At 41.4% G+C, this 13,387-nt stretch overlaps 1 protein-coding gene across 2 annotated transcripts in view; it reads right to left on the bottom strand.

The window, feature by feature from the left end:
- CERT1 (ceramide transporter 1) overlaps positions 1–13,387 on the bottom strand; it is an 81,077-nt gene that overhangs the window by 57,677 nt on the left and 10,013 nt on the right. The window lies entirely within an intron of this gene.

Below are 13,387 nucleotides of genomic sequence, written 5' to 3'. Positions count from 1 at the left end.
TTGTAGCAAAAAGCATCAGGACAGAACCATACACGCAGACTACAGCAAAATGACAAGGAAAAGTAGGGACTAAAGGAAGCTGTGGTACCCACCGCCTCAAGTGTTTTCCCTACATAAGGCAGAATTGCCAGAAATTAGGAGCAAAATTCCAGCACTCCCACCCACCCTGCACCAAACCCTTCAAAAACATTCTTAAACATAACACAGATATACCTGAATACCTTTTCCAATTTTAATATGAAGAAAAATTATATACACAAATAACCATAGGAAGCCAACAGGCTCTAAGGTTAAGGCAAATTACATGATCTGAAGGACCTCAAATATTGATTCCAGATGTTATAGATAAGTCTATACATGTCAGTATTATCCTTCACAATGCAAGAACCACTCTGAATACACTCATCTTGCAGACAACTAAAGCACCATGTATCACTTATAAAACACTTCACAAAAGAAAACCTGAAAATAAGTCTCATTTTGACAGGCACAACGGTCCAGTGTCAGTGAAAATTATTTTCAAAGCATCTAGAAATCTGAAGTTACTTACACATAACACACTCTTTCTTGTTTAAATATACTAAGGAAGAAGAAAAGCACAACGGAAGTCAAACTACCCAATAAAAAATGAGCAAGGAAATTTAACAAAGTACATGAATATTCACCTTTTTTTAAAAGCTTCACATATTTGGTCAAGCATCTAGACCTAAGTTCGATTTAAAGAAATTTAAATCTCCCATAGAAAAAAAACCCCAACAGACAAAACTGAGTCAAACAACTGCAGCTACTAATAACTTAGTACCTGACCATCTCAACTTAAATTCAAACAACTCTCAGAAGTGGTTCTATGCACTACTTTGTCTTCACTGAACTACAGAGCAGAGGTATGGAAGAAGGGACATGTGGTGACTTGACCCTGGTTTGATGCTAGGTGCCCACCAAATCTGCTCTCACTTCCCTTCTCAGCTGGACAGGGGAGAGAAAATTTAACAAAAAGCTCATGGGTCAAGATGAGGACTGGGAGATAGCATTCACCAATTACCATCACAGGTAAAACAGGCTCATCTTGGGGAAATTAATTTACTTTACTGCCAATCTAGGTCAGAGTAAGATGATGAGAAATAAAAACAAAACTAAAGGCACCTCCCACCCACCCCTTTCTCCCCAGGCTCAGCTTCACCCTCGATTCTCTCTACATCCTCCTCCTGAGCAGTGCAAGGGGCAGGGAGGGGGGGTTGTGGTCAGTTCGCCCTGCGTTTCTTCTGCCACTCCTTCTGCCTCACATTCATCCCCTGCTCCAGCGTCAGGTCCCTCTTAAAGGAGACAGACCCCCCATGAACTCTTCCAACATGGGTCCTTCCCACAGGTTGCAGTTCTTCATGAACTGCTCCAGCATGAGTCCTCTGCAGGGTCACAGATCATGCCGGCAAACCTGCATTCCTCTCTCCATCAGTCCATAGGTCAATCCAGGAGCCTGCTCCAGCAAGGGCTTCCCACAGGCTCACAGCCTCCTTCGGGCAGATCCACCTTCTCTGGCATGGGGCCCTCCACATCTCCAGGGCGCTATCTCCTCCACTGTGGGTCTCCAAGGGGGAATCTGTTTCACCATGGTCTTCAGCATGAGCTGCAGGGGAATCTCCGCTCCAACACCTGGAGCCCCTCCTCCCCCTCCTTCTTCACTGACTTTGGTGTCTGCAGCATTGTTGTTCTCACATATTCTCACTCTTCTCTCCCAGCTGCTGTTGCACAGCAGTTTTTACTCTTTCTTCAGTATGTTATCACAGAGGTGCTACCATCATCACTGATTAGCTCAGCTTTGGCCACCAGTGGGTCCAGACAGAACTAGCACTGTCAAATACAGGGGCAGCTTGTAGCATCTTTTCACACAAGCCACCTCTGTATCCCCCCTGCTACCAAAACCTTGTCATGTAAAGCCAGTACAGGAGATCAGGTCTTCTAGTCCAGGCCCCTCTTCTTCAAACTGCGTTTGCTACATTATTATTACTATGAGAAAGACATTTGTCTGTTCTAGGGTAGTTTATCTGTTCTAGTAGTATCTAGAACAGCTTATATGCCTGTTCCCAGCCACTCACCTGCCAGGCCTTCCTTTAGCCACATGGTGGGGGACATGCATCTATGACAATGGAAGATTCTCTCCAAAAACAACCCAAAAGGCAGGTGTGCAACAGCTATCAAAGCTTTTCCTAACATGATAGCATTTCTCATCTCAATCCCCCCCCTCCCTCTGAAGCCCTTTAGGACGAGTTGAAAGCAGTTACATGCTATGCAGCTAGAAAGACTTGTTAAAACCAATCTTAAACACCTGCAGTAGTGCTGTTTCCATACACAACTTATTCCAGTGCACAAGCATCCATGCTTTTTTTTCACCCCTGCATCTTTAACTAAGAAGATTAAAAATCTTCTAATGTGATTTAAGACCATCACCTCTCTGCCCTTTTCAAAGGCAGGTTTATGTATTCCTTTTCTTTGCACAGCAAGTTTTAATGTTTAGAAATCTACGCCTTGCTGCTAAGACAGGGAAGGGAAATGTTTTCCTTGAGGTCTAGCTAAAACCTTTAAACACTTTTCTGGGTCATTCACTGCATACACTTCTGCATTACCTGTAGTTAAAGAAACTAGGCCGTATAAAAAACAGGCCTAGGGTTTTACTTAGCTCATTGTGTAGTTCCATGTTACAAAGAAGCCAGCTGATCAGGTGGTCCAGTTAGACAAGCTGCTTGAAGATGAACAAATCTTGTGTCACCTGACTAAGTTCCTTGTTAGTGCATATTTTTTAACAGACATGTTACCTATTTACCATCTTACAGTACTTAACTGCCCATTTTCCATATTTTTTGGCAACTGAAATCAGACCCATTTTTCTCCCCCTTTTCCCTTTTTTTTTTTAAGACAGGTCACACCATAATAATACAATAATTATTTATTAAAAAAATTAAAAGGAAATATGTAAATTTCTATGATGAAAAAGAAAATTTGAAAAACAGAGGATATTGATCCTTGCAAACAGTTAACCAGGCATGGCCTTGGGAGAAGGAACAGACACCATAAATACCTTGTTACTACTTTGCTTGATGTAAGCTAAAGGATAACCGAACGGTTAACAAGACCAAACAGAAAATTACTTGAACCATGTGAACTATCATAATTTGCTTGGGAGTGGATGTTTTATTATGCTAAGAAAGCCTACTCCCCACAGAATATGCATGATAAAAAGAAAAAATACTGTACCTTTAAATGGAGACGAGGCTTGCAAGAACCAATAAGAATTAGTTATTAAAAAATAACTAAACCTAACTATAAACATTTGTTCAAAGTGTATAAAATGGTTTACTATGTGTTAAGAGGTGTGCTAGCTTTGTGGATTTACTACCTAGCACCCAGGTCTGCACAGACATGCAATAAATAAGTACCTTGACTGTGTGTGGATTGGCTCTTGCACACTAGGTGAATAACCCAGACTGGGCTAACAACAAGAATGCTGAATTAACTGAAAATGAAAGCCAAGTTCCCTAATACACATTCTACCAAGAGCAAATAACACTCCTGAATCACATGTGACCTGTTCTTTCCTTAACACAGAATAAGTCAAGTTACTGTTGAATAAGCCTCTTCTCAACCAGGAATGATTTCACATTTCATCTTCATTGATAGCTTGGTAGACTGAAGTATGTAACTTTTTGGTATCGTTACATTTTCCTCCCTACTGAGCTGTGAACAAACTTCCTTGATTTCTCCCTTGGTATAAATGCTTTTACCCTTTTCTGTAGCTGCATCTAAGAGTCCACAAAGCATCATTCACCACTTCTCAGGGGGGTCCTTTACTCTTCCAACATCCTCTTCAGACTACTTACACTTGCTGGAAGTTTTTCCCTTTCTCTTCACTTTCTTCCTGTTGATCCCTACACATTCCATTGATATCTCCTGTTTTGCTTAGGTTCCCTGTTTCTAGTCTAGTGTTGACTTTCCTCCTTATGCTTAGAAGCGATTATAAAACAGTACAGTTCTTAGTCAACTGCCTGACAAGACACTGGAGGGTGAATAGCGATTTTTGCCTGTAACAAGCTATAGACCTGTGCTGAAGCCAGGATATGTCCTACTGCCCTTTCTCAAGGAAGATAAGGCAATAAAGAGGAATGTTTTAGTCATGCAGAGAAGCAGGAATCAAGTAGCAGTTCACCATCTACTCTCAGGACCTGAAACTGGGGAACTTCAGCTGCTTTTTCCAAACACCCCCACCCCACAGCAGCCTCAAGCAGCACACACATGAATTCAGAGGGCACTGGGGAACAAAACCCAGGCTGACACAATACCAAGTAGGAGCACAAGAAAACCTTTATAGCATTTTTAAAAGCTGAGCTGGGCAGACTTTAACAGTCTGTGGCAGAGGCAGTCTGTGTGTGTATCAAGGCCTCCTTCTAGAGCCAAAATTAAAAAACCAAAAAATATCCCGAACAGCCAAGCCATAATTCCATGCAAGAATACTCTGCAAGAAATAGGCCTCCAGCATCTCTGAACACCCTTTCTGCATGCCTCCTAAGCTTTCTTCTGAGGGAAGCAGCTGCAGAGAAATAAAGGCAATTGCCAGTATTCAAGTGTCCCCGATCATTCTGTACAAAACCAATTGATACTACCTCTTAAATTCTAAACAAGCAAGAACAGTTTACATGAAGAAACATTTACTTGGCTACAGTTACTGAGGAAGTCCATAGGCAGCTCTGGTCTCATGAGTCATAGCTGACTACTGCCACAAAGTCCTTCCTGCTATACAGCTCACAAGACCAAGGTACTCACAGAACAAGCTTCAGAACAGCATCTGCTTGAAAAATACTGGTTCAAGTGCTTAAGTCAAATCAGACAGAGAAGTGTGTTTTTATATACTTCATAACCTTTGAGAGTACCCCATGTGGAAAAATAAATACCTGAACAAAGAAACTTTTGCTTGCTTTCTCACTACTCTTATACTGTTCCTCCTTTTCCCTACAGAAGCAAACCAGAGCAGTTCATGGTAGATCCAGCTCAAGTTTGCACATCACAACTCTTAGAAGTGTCCTTGTGCTGCTATTCCCACTGCAGAGCTAAAAGTTATCTACAGTGAATTTATTTTAAAGTTTCAAAGGTTTTCATATTAAGAAAATATCAAGGGCGGCACTAGGACACAAGACCAATGACAGAGGCCTACAGAAAATGAGAATTACCATCCTTCAGTTCTCAGACACGAATGTCACTAGCATAAACGTGACAGAGGCTGTTAGCTAGCCTAGCTCCACAGTTCTCAGTTATTAACTGAACAATACCATATACTGCTACGAAGGTAACTGCTCTTTACAAATACACGGTAGTAACATATTAACTGAGTGAAGACAAACATTGAACTTTAACTAATCCAGCAGTATAAAGCTATTTATTCATGAAGCTTTGACATAGCAGTTTTATGTTACTTTTGTGATACCAGTAAGTATTTTTTCACAGAAGATTAAGAAAAATTTAGTGTAGCTGCACAATGATTTTGCCTATGGCTAAATGTGAAAACCTGTTCAGCTACCGAAAATAATCCCTGAATTTCTAAATTCCAGCTGTATTTAAGCCAGATTCCAGTAAACCTCTAATGCTAATTCTCATTCATCCTGCTAGAGCACTACATTATTTACTTTTCTGCCATAAAATCTTGTAACAATTAGATCATAAAAGTAATTTTACAATGAAGGCAAATAATTAAGTACTACCTGGTTTATTCCCTCTAATAAAACTATTGCAAAATTGTGAGTAATCATTGCTTTGGAAAAGGCTTTTTGTGAAGTGATGCATTTTGGTTTACTTAATTAGGTAAATTCTTTTAAGAGAAAAAGCTTGAATGATCTGAATTCCTCTGATGATTAGTTAGCTTTCAGTCATTAGTGAAGACTTTAGTAATAGCTTTAAGTTAAAACATGAAACCTGACATTTCTTCCTCTTACTGCAGCTCAAAAGTTTACAGAACTTCTCATTCTCTTCTCTAGGTAGGCTTGATGATGGTGTCAGTCAAAAGGCACTTAACTGAAAACTGAGAAAATTAAATTTTTATAATCAAACTGAAAGTTTTTTCTTAGAAAATGGTCTAAACTTACATGCCTTAGATCAGAATATCTAAAGCTATAAAAAAAGTAATTCTCAGCTTTTAAAAAAAATGCCCTATATAAACAAAACTGACTTAATATAAGACTATTTTTCCTACATAAATGCAAAGTGTTTTGTATATATTCCACTGATGTAAATGCTCTAACCCATTGTTACAGATTTTCCTTTTTTTTCCCCCCTCAATTAGGATGTGTGTAAAGACAAGCCACCAAAATCACTTTTCCACTCAGAATACAAGTTGCTGCATTCTGCCCTTTGCTTCATCTGATGGGACAGTACCAGAATACCACTTTGCAAGTCTGATGTTTATCTGCAAGAGTCTTCACATTCACATGCTTGAAAAATATTTTAAAGGCAGCAGTCTCCACCAATTGCAACCTCTTACAAAAGTGGACACGAAAAGTTTTATCCTGGAAAACAACAGACAAGCCAGGCTACCATAACCAATGTTTGCCAGCTCAGAGTTGAATACAGTATCTTTTCGCACATGAATAGTTTCACTTTCCTACAACACAAGGTACAATTTATCCACTGGTTTGTGGATTAGTGTTTCCACCATCCCCATGGAATTCAGGAAAAAATGTCCGTTCTGCACCACTCTGCAACTTCCTGAAATTCTCCAGTTACACAGCACCTGAACAAACTACCTCTTCCCTCCACAACGAAAATGTTCCAAGCAGTTACCACATAACAAAATCTACAGATCTGCCTGTATGTTCTCATAGGTCATTCAACAGGTTCTGGACCTGGATGTATTCATGCAAATGCCCAAAAAATCCCTCTATCCTCTCCAGTTTCCAGCAGGAAATCCAGAAGATCGTTCCAGGACAATATGTACAGGACAAAAAAGGATAGAGGTGCACAAACTATCCTCAGAATATGCTAAATTGCATCTATAACATCGTATTACTTTTAAAACAAACAGAAGTTCAAGAGAGGACTGTGTTCACACACAAGCAAGCAAACCTCCTCAAAACAGGAAGCAGCCAACTGGAAAAAGGGAGAGATGTGTATTTCCTATTTTAGAAAGTAATGGACAAAACCACCATCACATATTAAACAGAAGGTGTAATATCTTACATTATGTGCTACAGAAATACAATACTAAGGACCTTAAAAAGTAGCTTACCTGATGCAACAGAAAAAGGGGAAGCCAGTGAAAAGAATGTAACGTTAACAGGTAAAAACAAAATAAAATTAAAAAACCCTCTTCATTTTCAGTAAGCTAAGAAAAACATTACATTTATTGAGAAGTGACATTAACAGTGTGCATTTTGACTGTGGGAGCAAATAAAGAACCTCCCTGACGACAGGAAGGGAAAGTTATATGACATTTTTCTATATGTACTTACGTTGAGGTGCTAACAACCCCCCAGTTTACTTAAGATTTGTGCTGTACAGTTGAAGGAATTAATTTTCAAAGTACAGACAATTACTTCATTTCATCTCCCATGTAAAACCAGCTTGGAATTGGCAAAGGCTGTGATTTTTCAGCTAGGAAAAAAGCAAGTGAAAAACCTCAGCCAAGTTTCAAAAAGTGCACATCTTAAAATAATTTTTCTGAAGCATTTAATCCACAACAGATCCAAACTGCAGAGAAGTTATGTCCCCTCCCTACAAAATTCAAAATAGCTGAAAACATGCTAATGTAAGAAAAAACATTGAATGGAACAGATAGTAAAATAAAGTACCACAGATTATTGTAAAGTTGTATTCCTGTGAATAGTACTTAAAATCAAAGGAAAACTCCTCAATCAGCTGAATCAACGCATGTGTGTTTTACCAATGACTACTACATTTGGCTAAAAATTTAATCACATACAATAGGTCTAAAAACATGTCTTCTGTGCCCTATTGAATACTACAGAGAAGTATTTAGTCAGGTTAGTGTATTTCTTTCTGGAGTCACTGGTCATTTTTTAGAATACTGCCTGAACACCGGCACTCCAAATAGTCTGTTCCTCCTTGTACTCTTCCATGACATTATTTACTCTGAATGGGCATCATCACTATATTTTCCGTTAGAGATTTCTTCCCTTCCCAGAGTTTGAGTACATGCAGCATTCTGTTCCCTCAACTTTTGAGAGAATCCTTGTCCCTTCCTACCCTTTCAAACACATACATTAATCACAAGCTATGTCTATAATGACTCTCTAGATGAATGTGGTAGCTTAACCCTGACTGGCTGCCAGACTCCCCATTCAGTCAATCTCCCTCCTCAGCTGTACAAGGGGAGAAAAGATGAAAAATTCATGGGTCCAGATAGACAGGGAGATCACTTACCTACTGCCATCATGGGCAAAACAGACTTGACTTGCTGAAAATTAATTTAATTCATTGCCAGTTAGAGTTGGATGGTGAGAAACACAGACAAAACTAAAAACACAGGCATAGATGGATAGGGAATGAGGGCTGCACTTCGTTTGTAACACAGACTCCTCTGCTCCTTCCTTAGATGCTTCCACTTCTCCAGCATGGATCTTCTCCATGGACTGCAGCATCCTTCAGGGTAAACCTGCTCCAGTGTGTATCTCCACAGGCTGCAGCCTCATTCAGGACATATCCAGCTGCTATGGTAGAGTCCTCCACAGTCTGCAGGGTGGACATCTGGTCTGGTGTGGTCCACCTCCACAGGCTGCAGAAAAATGTCTGCTGTGCAGCACTCTCCTCCACAGGCTGCACAGGATCTCTGCTCCACACATGGAGCACCTTCTCCCTGCTCCTCCTGCTCTCACCTCAGCACTTGCAGGGCTGTTTCTCAAATTTTTTGTCACTTCTCTCTTTCCCACACACTGCTGAGCAGCATTTTTACCCTTTAACTATGTTTACCTCAAGATGCCATCATGGTGGCTGAGGGGCTCAGCTGTGCCCTTGTGTCCTGTTGCAGGTCTGCTGAAGCCAGCTGAAACCATGTCCAGTGCAGGGCAATCTGGCCTCTCCTCACAGAGGCCTCCCAGCAGCCCCCACCCAGTATAATTATAAAATTATAGAAGTCCATCAAGATCCTTTTATCTCTACTTTTTAAGACTCTTGGCTTTAAAAGTATAAACATTAAAGTTACTAGTCTCATTAATTTTGCAAGTGGTTTTTTGGATACCATTAGCTAATCTAGATCTAACTCTCATGGTGAAGCAACTTGAACAATTAAATATAACACTTTCTCTATAATACATGTTAATAGAAATGTATGACAACCAAAGAGATGTTGCAAGTTCTAATTCACTTTATTTGTAATACTTCCCACCCACCCCACAAAACCCAAGTAGATGCACAAACCTGGGTAATTAGGATCTGCCAAAATTCACAAGACAAGACAAAATTTTGGTTTGTTTTTCATGAGTTCCATTCCCAGGCAAAACATGATAGAAACATTGGATTAGGAAGCACTGCCTTCCCTTGCTGTTACTCTTAAACAAGAAGAACCTACTTTTTAGTTACATCAGCTGGCTGTGGTGGTGTTTGTTTCTTTTACAGGCTATGGGAAAATATTGCAAACAAGCAAGTAAGCAAGACAGCTTTATGCTTACTGAAACAGTGATGACCTTTTTAGGTAGCAAAACATCTGACAATTAGTTTGCTCATTACTACACTAAAAAGAAAACTCTCTCACAATGCTACATTTACACATGTAGAAAAATCTTATCAAGAAAAGCCTATTAGATATTTTATAATCTTTGGTACTACACAAATATTTCACCTCAGGCCTTGAGTTAGGATATTTGCTTTTCAAAATGCCTTTCAGCACTGCTTTGTCTTTTAAATAATAAACTTACTTTTCCAAAACCTAGCTAAAATAGATGCCTACTGCACCCATGAAAGCAGAAGCATTTAAGTGGAATTTAATATTAGCTTGTTAGTATGCTATGCAAACTTTAAAACTAGCTTAGTTTAATCAATTGCAAAGAAGCTCTCTCAGAGAATCACCTTTTTAGGTCTGGAACAAGCATATGTTGTACGTGTAACTTTAGCACTAAAACCACATTTAAAATTTGAAACCTACAGCTCTCAAGAGCAAACCTGGCAGTCTGTTTTTTTGCACCTCGGCAGAGAGGTTCACATGCTGGAGTGATTGTATAAAAATAATGTTCAGATTCTTCTGGGAGGAATATTATCCTACAGTCTTAGAGTACCCAATCTGTTAATATTTTATCCAATTATTTCCCTGTTAATGTGGAATTACTACGTAGTATCAAGTCATGCTGTATTGTTTTATACATAAACACACCTCTGATACATGCTATTCCCAACTGCTTACTGAAAAACAGAGGACTTGTAATAGCAAGATCTAGAGAATAATGAGTGTGCACTTGAAACACCAGCTAGACTTGGTCAAAGACATGGGAACAGCACTGTCTCACTAGAAGAAATCAGAGCAAGACAGAAATAGTTGTAAAAGAGCATGTGCACACAGTCATTGCCTGAAGTCATCTTCTAGTGGCTGTGGATACCCTATGCAAGACCTTGATAGATTAGTGACGCAATATTAGCAGATTTAGATATGCACCCCAAGAAATCAGGATGTAACTAGTGAGCCTGTCCTATCTGAGCCCAGCCTGAAGAATCCTAAACTTCACTGAAGTTGTAACAACTTGCCTTTAGAGCTAACTATCCGTTAATGACCCCAGGATATGGGACACTGAAATAGAAGCGTATGTTTTGTCACTTTGGTGGGAACCAAACTGGAAAACTGAGCCCCCTACAAAAAAATTTATATGATGCTTCTCAGGTATCCATTGGGAGCAAAAGATTTGCATTATCCACCAACATCAGCATGCAACAGGACAAGGCACCTGCTGCAGCCTAGGAAAGTAACACCTCCCCAGCATCAGACCACATGTAGTTCAGGGCCAGAAGCCTCTATTTTATAGAAGATGGCTATAAAAAATCCTAAGTTGGGGGTGGGGTGGTTGGCAGAACGAGATGCTTACTTCAGTTCTGTCCCTGTCCTGTCCACCTCCCCCCACCCCTTACTGAAGAGCTTTTCAGTCATGTTACCTTGACCTTAGCAACTAGGACCATCAGGAACAGATACCAGGCTAGCACAGTACTGCATGCTTACAGCTAATTTAGCATATAAGTCAGATATAAGACTGACTGCCTTGAATACATAATGATAATGGTTAAGTGTGTAAGAACTGATGTACAGTGATAATTAAAAATGTGTAAGAATTAAGCACAAGGCACATTGCTAATGAATGTCAGCCTAAAAGCTTTCATTCTAAAGTTTGAAATTGACCTATCAGTCTAAACTCTCCCATCACAGCTACCTCCAATTCCATGATATATAGTTCTATTTGTGTACATATCTATGTATGCACACATATAGTTGTGAAAGAGCTTAAAAAAAAAGAGCAACTTTCTTCCTTAGAAGAGAGCAACTTAAAAAGCTTTAGGAATATATTAGACACTAGTAACAATACAATCTGGGTTAAGTGCCTGTAGACATAGGGTAGCAAATTCTGTTCCAACTGGTGCTCTTAACTGAGGAATGGTGATCTTCAGTTGAGTGGAAGGACACACAAAATAGGCTAAACAGCAGCTGCAGATGGCAAGAACATTTGATCTAATCCACATCTATCACAATTCATGAGAAACATGGCAAAACTAGCAACTGAAGTTTACGCTTAAAGGAGAAGGCAAAAAAATAAACTAGGAGAAGCAGAAATAACACTCATGTAGTTCAAGCAGACACTTCATAGGCCAGCTTCTGCCTGGTCAAAGTCACACTGGGCTGGTGTACAAGCTGGTGGGGAAGACAGCCAGTCTGGTTGAACAGAGAGCCTTGGCTGGAACTTGGGGAAAAAGGGAGAGTTTACCACCTTCGGAAGAAGGGGCAGGCAACTCTGGAAGACTCTAAGATTGTTACACAGGGAAAAAATTACTAAGGCAAAAGCCCAGCTCAAACTCAAGCTGGCCACTGCTGTAAGGACAAAAAATGTTTTTGAAAATACGTTACAAACAAAATGACAGCCAAGGATAATCTCCATCCTTTACTGAATGGGGTGGTGGTGGTGTTGGCAGGCAGAGACAGAAGGATGTTACTACAAAATACAAGGAAAAGGCTGAGGTACTTAATACTTCCTTTGCTTCGGCCTTTACCAGCACGACCAGCTGCCCTCAGGGTACTCAGTCCTCTGAGCTGGAAGACAGGGACAATGAGGAGCAGAATGAAGTCCCCACAATCCAGGAGGAAACAGTCAGTGACCTGCTGCTCCACTTGGACACACACAAGTCTATGGGGCTGGATGGGATCCACCTGAGGGTACTGAAGAGCAGAGGAACTCACCAAGCTGCTCTCCATCATTTACCAACAGTCCCGGCTAAACAGGGAGGTTCCAGAAGACGGAGGTTAGCCAATGTGATGCCCATCTACAATAAGGGCAGGAAGGAGGATCTGGGCAACGACAGGCTGGGGAAGATTATGGAGCAGATCATCCCAAGTGCCAACACGTGGCATGTGCAGGACAATGGGGGATTAGGCCCAGCATGCATGCGTTTATGAAAGGCAGGTCCTGCTTGATGAACCTGATCTCTATGACAAGATGACCGGACTAGTGGATAAGGGAAAGGCTGTGGATGTTGCCTACTTGGACCTTAGTAAAGCCTTTGACACCATCTCCCACAGCATTCTCCTGGGGAAACTGGCTGCTCATGGTGTGGACAGGTGTGCTCTATGCTGGGTTAAAAGCTGGCTGGACAGCTGAGCTCAGAGAGTCATGGTAAATGGAGTTACATCCAGCTGGTCCTGTCACAGGTGGTGTTCCCCAGGGCTCAGCACTGGGGCCAGTCCTGTTTAATATCTTTATTGATGATCAATGATCTGGATGAAGGGATCGAGCGCACCCTCAGCAAGTTTGCAGATGACACCAAGCTGGGCAGCAGCGTTGCTCTGCGGGAGGGCAGGAGGCTCTGCAGAGGGGTCTGGACATGCCGGACCGATGGGCCGAGGCCAGCTGGATGAGGTTCAAGAAGGCTCCGTGCCGGGTCCTGCACCTGGGTCACACCAGCCCCACACAGCGCTACAGGGCTACAGAGCCTGGGGCAGAGCGGCTGGAAAGGGCCTGGTGGGAAAGGGCCTGGGGGTGCTGGTTGGCAGCCGGCTGGGCATGAGCCAGCAGTGTGCCCAGGTGGCCAAGGAGGCCAGCAGCACCCTGGCTTGTGTCAGAAGCAGTGTGGCCAGCAGGGCAAGGGAAGGGACTGTCCCCCTGCACTGGGCACTGGTGAGGCCGCACCTCGAACCCTGTGTTCAGGT

Source organism: Falco cherrug, chromosome Z, assembly GCF_023634085.1.
Source record: "Falco cherrug isolate bFalChe1 chromosome Z, bFalChe1.pri, whole genome shotgun sequence".
In the NCBI taxonomy this organism is placed as follows: domain Eukaryota; kingdom Metazoa; phylum Chordata; class Aves; order Falconiformes; family Falconidae; genus Falco; species Falco cherrug.
This window is presented reverse-complemented; position numbering and strand designations above follow the sequence as displayed.